Source organism: Symphodus melops, assembly GCF_947650265.1.
Source record: "Symphodus melops genome assembly, chromosome: 19".
Lineage (NCBI taxonomy): Eukaryota > Metazoa > Chordata > Actinopteri > Labriformes > Labridae > Symphodus > Symphodus melops.
The window spans coordinates 10522358-10535717 of record NC_136709.1 but is presented as its reverse complement, the minus strand read 5'-3'; the positions used below and the strand labels follow the sequence as shown (position 1 = coordinate 10535717).

The window sequence follows — 13360 nt, the reverse complement described above, 5'->3', positions numbered from 1 at the left end:
TCCAAACTGGGAATTATCTGAGTAATGGACATTCCACTTTTGATGACAGTAAATGAAAGCTGGACAGTAGACTTGCTACTCAGGATAGCAATCAAAATTAAGGATAACAAATAGTTGTAATGAAAGAAGAAAAAAAAAAAAAAAGACATGCACACCCCTCAGTGGTTACTGGAGCCAAAACCAAGAAAAGTAAAGCAAACAAGATCTTCACTCCAAGAAGCTCCCTTGAAGTATTATTTTTTTTAAGTGATGCACTATGCTTCTTGGTGTGCAGATCTTGTTTGCTTTTTTATTTATTTTTTTTACAAATAACTTAGAAATCCTATATTGTACTGACAGAAAATCTGAGAGAGATAACAGTATTTCGTTTATTGCGTTTTTTCTTTTGGGTTTTTTTTTATCAACACTGACATGACATGGACATCTTGTTTCAGTGCCGTCACCCATTGGTTTCTAAAGAGGCTTTAAAAGGCCAAACTGATGCATTAAACTAATCAGTTTAACATATCCGAAACTGATGAGTTAAAATGAAACCAATGAATACCTCAGTTGATAACAAATACAGATAACATATGCACAATGATTTTACTTTGAATCAGAAATCTATAGGTGACATCATTCGTGTGCTTCTTCAGTTCAATGAAAATGGGAACTGTCGTTTTTTTAATTACCGTAAATTCCGGACTATTGAGCGCACCTGGATATAAGCCGCACCGGCTAAAAATAAGTTCAAAAAATGATTAGTACATATATAAGCCGCACTTGATTATAAGCCGCAGGTGTCCACGTTATAACAGAGCTATTTGCACAGAAAGACGTTTCTTTAACATTTTTTTAACTTTTAATTAAATACGTACTACCGGTAACATCCGCAAATACGAAGCCTACTGTAAATCCTTTATCAAACAGTGTCAGATTACCGTAATATATTTCACAGGAAAAAGTCCATCCATTCACTGCCTCAGAATGACTTCATTGCTCACTTCCTCAGTCTATTTTTTGTTGTCGCTGTCAGTTTCAACTTTACGTGCAGCAGCTCTATTTCCTTCTTTGACAGCCAGCTCGATCGCCTTTAACTTGAAAGCTGCATCATATGCATTTCTCCATGTGTTTTCCATCATGAGGGTGCGTGCATGAAGCGCAAAATGACTGATATTAAGATCCGATGTGACGAAGTCAAATGTTATTGCGGCACAAGCTCATTGTCTCCCAAGAAAAATCCATAAATAAGCCGCATCGTTTTAAAAGCCGCAGTGTTAAAAACCGCGACAAAAAGTAGCGGCTTATAGTCCGGAATTTACGGTAAAACATCTTACGAGGACAGAAACAATAATGCCAATACTCCTCACTGATTAGATTTTTCGTTCGTGTCACTTTGACTTACAAAAAAAAACTTAAAAGAAATTATAGCCCTTTTTAGATGAAAGGCAAATACAAAATAAATAAATGCTAATTGTGAAAAAATGCAAATATAAGAATTTGGAGGAAAGTATCTAAAAAAACCCCCATGGAAACGTGTTAAATGACATAAGAGCCAGGATGGCATACCTGGGGCATGAATTAGGAGAATTCCTAAGGGGTAATTGAAGCAATTTTTTTTGTCATTGCATTTGGAAGCATTAACCAAACACACTCACTTTCCCACACTACTGCCAAACACCTCTTTGCAGCTTTTAAATCATTCTGATATACACATCTCCCTCTGTTATGTAAACTGTGGCATGGTTTAAAGATATGGAAGAAGATTTTATCTTTCTGTAACGTAAAGGTCAGATGTGTGGTGGATGGATCACTCCAAGAGAAACGGAGGGATGGACAACTTTCTCAGCAGCACTTTACTGGTCATCCACATTGCTACAACAACACTTCTCCATTACTCATCACATGTCCCCTCGTTAGCCAAAAAGACTTTAAGACAACTACTGAGGTACTGTAGATTCAATATAATTTGGTCACAGTTACAAAATGCTACTGTAAATATGTGAACTCATATCAATATTAAAATTGCAAACTTAGGTAAATAGTTCAACGTATAAATGTTAACTTATTCAAATACATGAATTAACTCAAATATATGAATTTACTTCACTTTTAAATCTTACATTTGTCTTGCAGGAACTCACAGGGCAATGGGAAACAGAGACCCTGTACATCTTTTTACATTTACAAGCAATTTGACAAGTCAAAAACAAGTTGTTTCCAAGCTGGAAGTTCCCTCCCCTATGGGAATGCTTTAAATCTGAAATCCAGATCTAAAACTGCTGACACAGAACCAGTTTTACAGCTCCACATAGTTGTGTTCTATTTTGAAAGGCCTGTCCATTGGAAAATGTAAATCTATTGTCCACCTGAAGGGATATGTTTTATCAATCATACAAACTCAAGTTTAGATGAAGAAGTTATTGGAAAAACATGTTGAGAAGTGTAAGCAGAAGTTTTTTCATCCAAATAAAGCTTTTTTTTTTTAAACTGAATTTTGGTTCAGTGCATTTTCTGCAAAAAGTCCAACCTCTCATGTCCAACCTCTCAAGTCCATGGCGTGACCTCTGACCAAATGCACTGACCAGTGGAAGCCACAGCATGCTTCAGGCCTAATGGATCAGTGAGGAGATTGACCTCTTAGGTTGCTTTAAAGTTGTGCTTTAATCACACAAGAGAACTTGAACTGTGTGCATCAGCTGTCACTTAACAAATGCTGACACAACTCCCAGGGGAATTTATCTGCTGAGAAACAGCACTGTGATCCTCATCTGTAAAAATGTTTAAGGTTATAGAGGCTGAGCTGGAAAAAGATGAAGGCATTATTAACTTTAGTATGTATACTTGCAAAGCTTGTCAACTACTTTAAATCAAAGCTGGGGTCCCTGGACTGGGATTTGTTTGATTTAGTTTGATCTCAAGAGGATTACGTAAAATCAGCCATTTGTTCTGGAGCACAGATATGTGCGAGTTCCATCTTAAACTCCGTAGTACTGCAAACATTAGGGCAAGTGGAGGAATGGGTGAAAAATGACTAGGAAAAAACAAACAGAAAAAAACAACCATCAGTTTTAAAGCAACAATATGTAAGAATTTGGTCTAGTGCACTTTGGAATGCACAAAAGAAATCTGAATGAAACTGCACTGGCACAATATAAAATTGACCTTTGAAACTGCTATTTAAAAAGGTAGAACAGTTACATTTTGATGCCTTAAGACTCTCTACAGCAAAGGTCCCAAACCCCCAGGTCAAGAACAAGTACCGGGCCATGGATTATTTCATGCTGTTTAAAATTACAGTTGATGCGTTTTATTTTCATTAGTCTTCAGGGATTTCTATTTTAAAAAGTTTCCACTTCCGTTTGCGCCTCACTACCATACATAACTTGCCTTGACTTCTTTTTTCTAGGCAAGCGAACTCTCTCAAAAATGAAACAAAAACAAGTGCCAATGGAGAGCTTCATTGATAAGGGAGAAAGTGCCAACGAGGAGACAAGAAGAGTTATAGAGTGCGACAGGTAACAAAAAGAAATCTATATTTAAAAGAAAATACCAAGAGTCCAACTTAAATTACGGGTTCATCACAACAGGTGATTCACACGCCCCACACCTGCTTTGTATAATATTCTGTGACTTTTTTATTTATTTTTGAACTCTATCCCCCTGGGGCAATTAGCTCACCAAGCGGTCGACCACAGGAGCAGCAGCCCACATACACCCTGACGGAGCAGGGGGAGCAATTCACGGTTAAGTGTCTTGCCCAAGGACACTTAGAATGCTCGACCTTCCGGTTTGAGATGACGAGTCTACCCACTGAGCCACAGCCGCCCAACTGGCTAGCTAATGAAACTATGAAACTCTCAAAACTGTTTTGCGACATGGTGACCAAGCAGCCTGCATTAAAAGACAAGCCCTTAGAACTTTTGAAAGAAGAATGCAGGAAGTGACGAACATGAAACAGAAGAATTATTAAGAGTCAACTAGAATTAAGGAACACACCTCCACTATCATTGTCTCCCATTACCCCAGATGTCTAGTTGAGGAAAAAAAGCTCAGGGCTCCCACTGATTCTGCATGATAGTGAGTAAATATCGGTTTAAATAATATGGTAATAAATATTGAAAGTGCATACTATGAAGTGCAATCGTTATATTTACAGTACTTTTAATTACACATGACACTGGTCCATGGTACACAAAAGGTTGAAGACCGCTGCTCTACAGCACCCCAGGAAAGGCTCTCTCCAGTCTGACCAGCTTGACACAGTTCTCAAGCACCGATGAGAAAAAGAGACAAACGAGTCCAGACTCTGACGCGGCATGAACTCATGGCTGTGACGGCGACTTGATGGCAAAGGGCTATTTTGGGTCGATGAGGAAAGGGGGGAGGGAATAGTTGCCTGACAGCCAGAACAAAGATATAGGTGCTAATGGACTGAATAAAAGACCCATTACATCAAGTTCCACATTATGAAGCCAGGGAGGAAAACAGGTTTTATTTTTCAAGGTATTGTGTGCTACTAGCGAACTGACATGCATTTTATTGAATGGGCTAGGCCAAGGGCTGCTCATATCTGATGCATGTTTGCTCAACTGTTCACAAATCAGTAGTAGCAGATTTTGTGTCTAAACGTACAAGGGATGAAGGAAATAACACATTGACAGGATGTGTTTCTTTGATTGAAATTGTTCATCTAAAGCAGATGTCTTGCTAAGATATATGCTCACTTCCTCCATAGAGAGCTGTAAGGTCTCAAACATCAAGAAGCAAATGACAGTCCTCTGGATGTGACTTCAATAATCAAAGTTATTAAAGATGTCAACTACAATAATTCAATTCATTCTTGGTGATCTGCTGCCTTCAGTGTTATTTCTACCAAACAGCTTCAGATGTGTAAAGCTGTGAAATAATAAAACAATCCTCTTTTAAACATGATTTACACCAGACTGTCGATGGTCTCAAAGTAATATTCTGACAATTATTGTTAATCATCACAAGACTGCATGGATTGAAATATTGTTGATGCCATTCACATGTATAGCTTTAGTGGACTGACTGGGAAAAGGTAGCTCACAGGTCTTAAACAGCTGGACATGCGTCTACATTGAAAGCAGATGTGGTCTGGAATCTCCACCACATGGAAAAGCTGATTGTGCCTATATACACCGCCATAGTAGTAACTGACCTCACAGCCTAAAGTCTACAGCTGAACAAAAAAAGAAAACTGTAGAGTCGTGGGACTAACTTGCTGTGTCCAGCTCTATCCTGCGGTTGTTGGTCAACCTTCAAGTTCTCCTAAACTTAATTTTTTTTTTTTTTTTTTTTTTAAATCAAAGTAAAGCATCTCACATAAGTCCAAACATGAAACAGCAAGAATTTACTGTCACGTTTGCTGCTGTGGCTGTATCGGGATAATAGCCCCACAAATGCTATTCCACATGGTGTCTGTCTGCACACGCTGCAAATTATCTACAGCGAAAAGAATTTCAGGAGTGCTATGAGCCGTATTTGCACCTCATTTCAGTCTTTATTCCGATGATATCATTTACCGACGGTCCGAGTTTATGACACAGTTCTTATATGGTGAGGAAAGTGTTCTGTATTTTAACATGAGAACATGGAGAAAGTAAGGGCAATAAACGGATGTATAAACTCAAGAAGAATTCACCTATTTCCTTACAGGAGTCCAAAAACTGTTCTTTTACATTCAAGTCTGCACTGTTGGTGAACTTTCCTGCATATGGGATATAACATAAATACGCACGCGGAAAGTATGGGTGTCAAAGTGCTGAACACTTTTGTGTTGTTCTATGAGGGTAAAGATCCAGCAGAACGGACAATAAAATTCAGTTTTAGCACAACTCTTTTAAAGGTGGTCCGACTACCTGAAAATTTAAGATGTACTGGAAATCACAAAATTAACTTTTAAGCTGGCAATAAAACACAAAATGAAACATTTGGTCAACAGGTTAAGTTCCAACTTGAAACATACAGTATTTAAACAACCTAAGAATATTCTTGGAAGAACTAATCTTAAGCCTCTTTGTGAGATGCTATAACATTGAACACTTGACTCCTTTTGTTCATTCAGTCAACCCTGAATAAAGTGGTAGTCCTGAGTGTACAAAACTGCATTTCCACAAGTCAGAGCCTGGTTCAAAAATGTGTTGATTTAAAAGATAATTGTTCTATTATGAAGACAAGGTTGTACAGGAAGTGAATTTTCCTTTAACTGTAATATTTAAAATGTATTAAGCCTGAATGTGTGCATAATGAAGAAACAACTTTTGGGCATTCATCATAGAAACATATTTCTTTATGCATAAGTTTTAGCTCTAATGGGCATCCAAGTAGTCTTTTCAGTATTTTTTGAGTATTATTGTGTTGATATTTTTGCCTGGCTTGTTTGTGCAGCCTGTAGATTTATTTTTCAGACCGAGCACAGGGGTCAGAAGTGTTGTTGGCTTTTTCCCCCTAGGAGGGATTACGTTTTCCCTTCTGCAATCCACAAACCAAAAGGTGACGTCACGGTGGCTATGTCCGTTCTTTTAACATAGTGATTTGGTGAGGTCAAAAATACACAGTTAAAAGGACAATGAGGTTCTCTCCTGTTGACTTAAATATATAGGGTACATATTGAATGTCTAAGCACTGCAGCCAGAGGACACAGATTCCCTCTAGTGGTATAGCAGTGAGCACCACTGCAGGTATTTCACACTCCAAGAATGTCGCAGGGTCTCTAAATGGCATATACATCTGCTAGGACTGCTGAAAATTTCACCTCAGCCTCAAAGCTCAACAGAGGGGAATATTTATTGTGATTTGAACATGCAATCATGGAAAACTTGTGAGCATACCTCTGCACAAACCTCTCTGCAGACATTAGACAACCCATTTCCTTCTGCTAAATCATTTAGCGCTCCAATAGTTTCACTGCCTTTGTGTTGATCTCGCTCTTGAGAAGCACAGAAAGATCTCCACACCACAAGAGCTGGATATTGGACCGTTAACGGTTTTGAATCACCACGATCAGATTTCCAACACAACTTCCTCTGCCGGCCAAAAAAACTCACAAAATGTGACCACTGCCTCGCTCTCTAATACTCGGTCTATGACGATGATTAACATCTGTGACAATACCATCTTAAATGACACGGCAAAGTGATCTGCAGGCTGAGCAGCAAACAATAAAGCCGTGTCATATGACAGGCCGTAGAAGTTTATTAAATTAGATCACATCTTTCTGAGCATCCAACAACATAACTGTGGTGAGCCGAGGAGCTCATTAACAAACATTTGAAGCCCCGGTCGTCTTACACTCGTCATGTCTGAGGTTCACAAATTACCTCACAGTAGCTGTTGGTGAGTTTTCTGGAAGTCAACATTAATCATATCACATTAATAAATGCCTTCCTGCCATTTCGTCTTTTGCTTTATTGTTGAGTTCCTATGAAAGAGCCTCGATAAAAAAAAACGACATGCGTGAATCGAATCAGGCACGGCCAGTTCTCCATCTGTATTCTCAATAAAATGCAGAGACAAAAAAGGTAAAAGCATTTCAATACATGCACTGGTCCAGATCAAAGACTGATAGCTCATCCCAAGTCATTCCATCGCTGATTAAACCTTGAACCTAATAATTCACTTTTCTTTAACCACATCTGTAAATGTTATAATCACTGTACATATTTAGCACGAACTCTTGCACTTTCTGCTTATTTGCACTTCTGGTGAGATGCCAAACCTCATTTCGTTGCACTATACTTGTATGTGTAATGACAATAAAGTTGAATCTCATCTCATCTCAACAGATTATCCTTTCCATCTACATTCACTCAATCCTGCAATATACTGTCAGTCTTAAATAATCACATTCATGTGGTTCGAGCAGCTCTTTTTGAAATAGTTCTTTAAATAGGAAAAGGATGAAACGGAAACAGTGGTTAGTCCTTTTGATTTTGGCTCCATGTGCTTTACTCTTTGGTAGAGTACTCCATTTTAATATCAGGGGAATACAAAAACGTTTACCTGTTGTCCAGCAGTGGTTAGTACCTTTACATGTTTATCAGATTACACAGATGGCACCGTGCTTATAAAATCTGTGTTGAACTTTGTTGAAATTTAAGCACAATATTTCCCCAAACTCAGCCAACGACTAGATGTGTATTTAATGTCTCCAGACAGTGCAAAAAAAAAAAATAGCACTATCCATGCAAACGTTTGATTAAAAGCTTTGGTTTCATGAAGAAAAAAAAAAAGCATGTGCAAGATCACAAAACTAGCTCAAAGAACAAAACCACTGCTTCTTAATAGGTAAACAAAAATCCTTGTTATACTTTTCCCCTAAGACTGGAGGAAAGTACGTTACGCAACGGATTTATGGAGTAAGCTTTAGGGCGCTGAGGTAACAAATGGGGCTTATGTGGCACCAGAAGGAGAATGATCACTGAGATCAGCAGATTTGATTGGCTCCCTGGAGCATTTAAGCCTCGTGAAGCTCGTTTGGTTTATCAGATTTCAATGCACTGATATAGATCAGTATCACTGATTAGAAAGACCTGTTGTTAATAGTAGATAGGAACCTTAAAACTTTGTTAAGCCAATTATGCCTACTGTATATGTGCAGAGGCATGTAGCAATATAGCTCTGAGCTGCTAAGGGATTGACAGATGAAACAGAATGAGAGCAAAAAAGCTCAAAAATCACTGTGGGGTCCAAAAGACTGATTCTTTATAAACGAGTATTAAAAAAAGGCTTTACCACTAAGCTGTGTGACAAGAGCAGTGAGCAAAAGAGCAAGAGCTTCAAATAGGAAAAAAAAGCTACAACATGATGCACGTTTCAATCTGGAGAGATGTGCACTGGAGCGGTTCGCTGCCGAGTGTGAGTCGGCCGGGATGAGGATCTGAGGCCATGGTCTCAGATCTGAATCTGAGGCCTAGACCGGAAAAAGGTGGCTTTCCCTCTCCGGGTCAGTGAGGAGTCCTTGCCGCAGGTGGAGGAGTTTAAGTGTCTCGGGGAGGTGGGGGGAAGATGGAGCGTGACGGATCGGTGCAGCGTCCACAGTCATGCGGTCGTATCGGTCCGTCGTGGTGAAGGAGCTAAGCCGAAAGGCGATTCTCTCGATTTACCCGTCTATCTCCGTTCTTGGATGCCTCCTTGGGGAGGTGTTCCAGGCATATCTCTCCAGTAGGAGGCCTTGGGGTTGACCCAGGACACGCTGGAGAGACTATGTCTCCCGGCTGGCCTGGAAACACCTCAAGGTCCCACTGGAAGAGCTGGAGGAAGTGTCTAAGGTGAAGGAAGTCTGGATGTCTCTGCTTAGACTGCTGCCCCCTGCAACCCGGCTCCAGATAAGCGGTGGAAAATGTTTGGACTTTTTTAACGATGAACAATTGTTTAATTAACAATTTAGAAAATAAATGTGAACAGTCTTTGAGGATTAGACCCCATCGTGATGACTTCATATATACACTCGGAGGGGTAATGAGGCCAACAGCAGGATAGGGTGCCCCCCTGGTGGAGTCTGGACACTGGTAGCAGTGGTGACAGAGGAATGAAGGAAATGATGAGGAGTGGGTTTCTAAGCCTGAATCTGAACACTGCTAAGCTGGAATGGAGGTAAGGGGTCACTCCTGTTATATGGACAAAAGGAGCTTGCAGTAGCTCAGTCTGTAGGGACTTGGGTTAGGAACCAGAGGGTCCTGGTGTGGACCAAAAATAAGGAAGTTGTTCTGGTAGCTGGAGACACTTCCAGATTACTGCCCATGTTTCCGTGACTACTGAACCCCTGACTGTGTAGCAGCTGTGACATCTTTCCACTAATGCATGTCCACAGAATTAATAGTGCATATAGCCCGATAATCTGTTTGATTTCAAATTAGCCTTATGTGGCAGTGGTAATGTTACTGGTTTAAAAAATATTACTTTTAATTAAGTTAACCGTAACAAAAATCGAAAAATGCAGGGCAACGCCACCTTGGGAGTTTCACCCAAGGAATGAATTGAATACTACAGTAACAGTTCTATAAGGTACCCGGGTTCGTTCCACTGAGAGGCAAGAGACGTGGTTGGAATTATCAAAAAGATATTTTGTTTTATTCTGACAAAGTCACTTCAAAACCAAACACACCAGGTGGAGAAAAACAAAGGGACTCTTGCAGATGCTGAGGCTTACCAACAGTGACATGGATTTGATGAGGGGTTCCGGAGAACTAAAAGTGAAAAGCACCCCAATCACATGTGGCAGTCACTCACACAATTTCATGAGACCAAAATGAAGACCAGGAATACACAGCAACGACACCACCACCTCTGGCTCTCAGCAACTGCAAGGACAGGGAAAAGAGATTAAGTAGGTTGCAATAATTAAATTACCAAAACACAAATTAACAAAACAGTTAAACAAGGTTGATATGGTTGGCAGCCACTAATCAACAGATTTACACTCAAATGAAATACATGCTGCCAAAACAACCAGTAATTTAAGAAACAAAACCCCAAAACAAATGAAATAACCAACAAGAACCCAAACTTAATTGAGCTGATTAGGTTATAATGTTCTCAAATCTTCGACCATAATCAGCAAAGAGAAAGGAATTCACTAGCACAAATGGCAATGTCACCTGTTAATCAACTAAATAGATTAACAAAAGACAGAAACAATAAACAAATCAAGCACTGAGCAAAAGAGCAAGAGCTTCAAAGACAAACAACAAATCAAGACGAAAATAAATCATGAAACGCAAAATGTTTCACACATATCCCCATTACATCGCTACCGAGCTGGCAGCGACGTCAAAAACCAACCCTAAACAACAAGCAGTGAAACCCAGCAGGGCCAGCAGAGCGGACTGAACAGAGACAGGAGGATAAACAGAACAGGGCGAATTGGACAAGCAGTAAATTCAGGTTAGTTCAGCTGCGCCATCACCAGACGCAGTCAAATTAAGACCAAGCTAAAGAGGAGCAAAGCCCAGCAAAGCAACAAAGCAAGCAGCAGTTATTCAAGAAGCTCAGAGCAAAGCAGCAGTGTTGCAAAGCAGCAGTTATTCCTGCACAAGACTTAAAAGACGAGCCATGAGGCGTACATACCAGTCAGGCCATGTCCAGTTACGCACAAGACGCAGAGGAGCGCATGATTCTTGCGCTGCAACGGTAAACATCAGCAGCGGGTCCGTGTGTAATGTGTCTAAATAAAAGCAAGAAAGCATGAATGAAACAACGCATTAAACTTAAGGTTTCGGCCAAAATAGCCACAGCTAACTTACCTGAGACGGTGAGAAGGAGGAAGTGAGGTGATCCGGAGGTGGGCGGGCAAAACGTAGAGCAAGAGGGAGCGGTGAGAATAGGGCTTCGCTTTATAGAGTGGCCCCATCAGGTGATTGGCTAACAAGGGCCCCATTAAAAGGAACGGCAACACAGACTCACCTTAAACAGGGATGAGGCATATCATCCTGCTGCACTTATAATGCCCTCAAATAGCAAACATGTGAGTGACTGTTAAATTTCCTGAGTGGCCAAATTAAACTTTTTCAAAACCCTGTTTGGAAGAATTAAGTTTAATGTCTCATAATGTCAAGCTTTCAACCAAATGTCTGAACAATATTTCTGTGGGCAGAACTTGTGTACATGCTCCTGGTAGAAATACATGAGATTATATGGAATGCATAACAGTAGTGTATTGCTATAAACTACTATACAATTATAAATCACATGATCCAGTCGGAAAAGTTTTAAGATTTATGTTTTACATGTGGAAACGTTTGAGTGTATGCATGAACAGACTTATGGTCTAGTCTTCTGGCTCTGATGATGACTGCATCCATCGCATTAACAATAAGAGGAAAAGGGGAGCACCATAAACACATCATAATGTGATCAAATGTTCCACTCATCAACACTCAAAGTATTCACTGTCTATTTAGAAGACCTCATTGTAAACAGACACAACAGGAGACGTCAATAAGAGACAACCACAGCAGCTTATTATCCTCCTTTACAGGCAGATTTTCCATGAAATTGAACTGAGTTTATCATGTAAAGGCCCCTGGTGCACATTTCATTTCTCAAGAGAGTAGACTTATACAGAGCAGCTTCTGAAATGAATCTAATTAGATGTCTGGAGCAGTTTACATAAGAATTAAAATAAAGTGTTTTAGGCCCAAGCAACGTGCAAAAAGTAACATGATGGATGGTTGATTGCAGCAGAAAAAGCTAATAAGGTAGCACATAAAATGTCAGGAAACAATAAATAGTTTTTAGTAAAACCTCAACTTGCTCATGTGTTAAATTTAGTTAAAGATGATAAAACGCTTGTGTCTGACAACTGAATGAGCAGCCAAAAATCTTGTAAAGCCCAAAAATAGAAAAACATTATACCTGTTTGCTTAATGCAAACACAAACTAAAGAAGGAGAATTCACCATTTATAGGTGACATGCCAGAGCATTTATTATTAAACAGCTGGTGGAAACTCCTAGAAATAACTTCATCCAGCCAAGAAATAATCCAGCGAGAAGCCTATCTGTTCTTTCCACTGTGGACTTTGCCTGTATGAAATAAACAAGGAGGAACATGAGATATACTTACATAAAGCCTATGAAAATTAATTACATTAGGAACTGTAGAATGTTCTTACTACAATATGGGCGCAGAGACAACAAATCCTACTTGACATTTATTAGCTCACCACACACCAGGAATTGAACCTGCTCCATCTTTAAAGTCAAGGCGTATCGCACAAGCAGGATTTCTTTTTCCCAAAATATTCCCTTTATGGAACATATTTATAGATTTATGTTTCCAAATATTCATTTAAAAAAAAAAAACTACATTTCCATATGGAACAAAAGTGTTGTGGATTGCTCTTCACTCTGTGCTGTAACTATTGCTGCGTTAATCATATTAGTGAAATTTTAACAGAATAGACTGTTTTTCAACTTTGCACCATTTCTTGGGTGGCTGAATGGTAGAGCCATCTGGACGAAAGGAATCATTATTTGGGTGTCTGTCTGCTACTGTGGCTTGTGAGTATGAGCAGGTATGACTAAAATGGTATCTGTGGTAGGAATGCTGCGGCTAGCCACAGCTATGGATGGAGAAAAGCTTCACACAAGCTTACAGTTGCCTTGTTTTAATCCAGCCTTGGATAATTTACACAAGATGGCTTTACCACTGTATATATCATGTCAGGTTTCCCGCTGGGCTTTGAGCCAACTGTCTGACTGTCTAAAGTTCACATAAGGACCCACAGCTACACAAAAACGACCTCTTTATTTGACTTTTAATTGAATTTCAATCATCCTGGGTTGTACCACATGTTAAGTAAACTTTGTGAACACATCACTACAACGTATATTGTCTGGGTGAAAATAATACCA

At 39.6% G+C, this 13360-nt stretch overlaps 1 long non-coding RNA gene across 1 annotated transcript; it reads right to left on the bottom strand.

Moving 5' to 3' along the window:
- Positions 1 to 10276: 10276 nt before the first annotated feature.
- On the bottom strand, positions 10277 to 11321 carry LOC306840904. The gene is made up of 3 exons (XR_013781399.1): positions 11250 to 11321; positions 11074 to 11170; positions 10277 to 10307 (listed from the first exon to the last, which is right to left on the bottom strand). It is a non-coding gene; the product is annotated as an uncharacterized lncRNA (long non-coding RNA).
- Positions 11322 to 13360: the final 2039 nt, after the last annotated feature.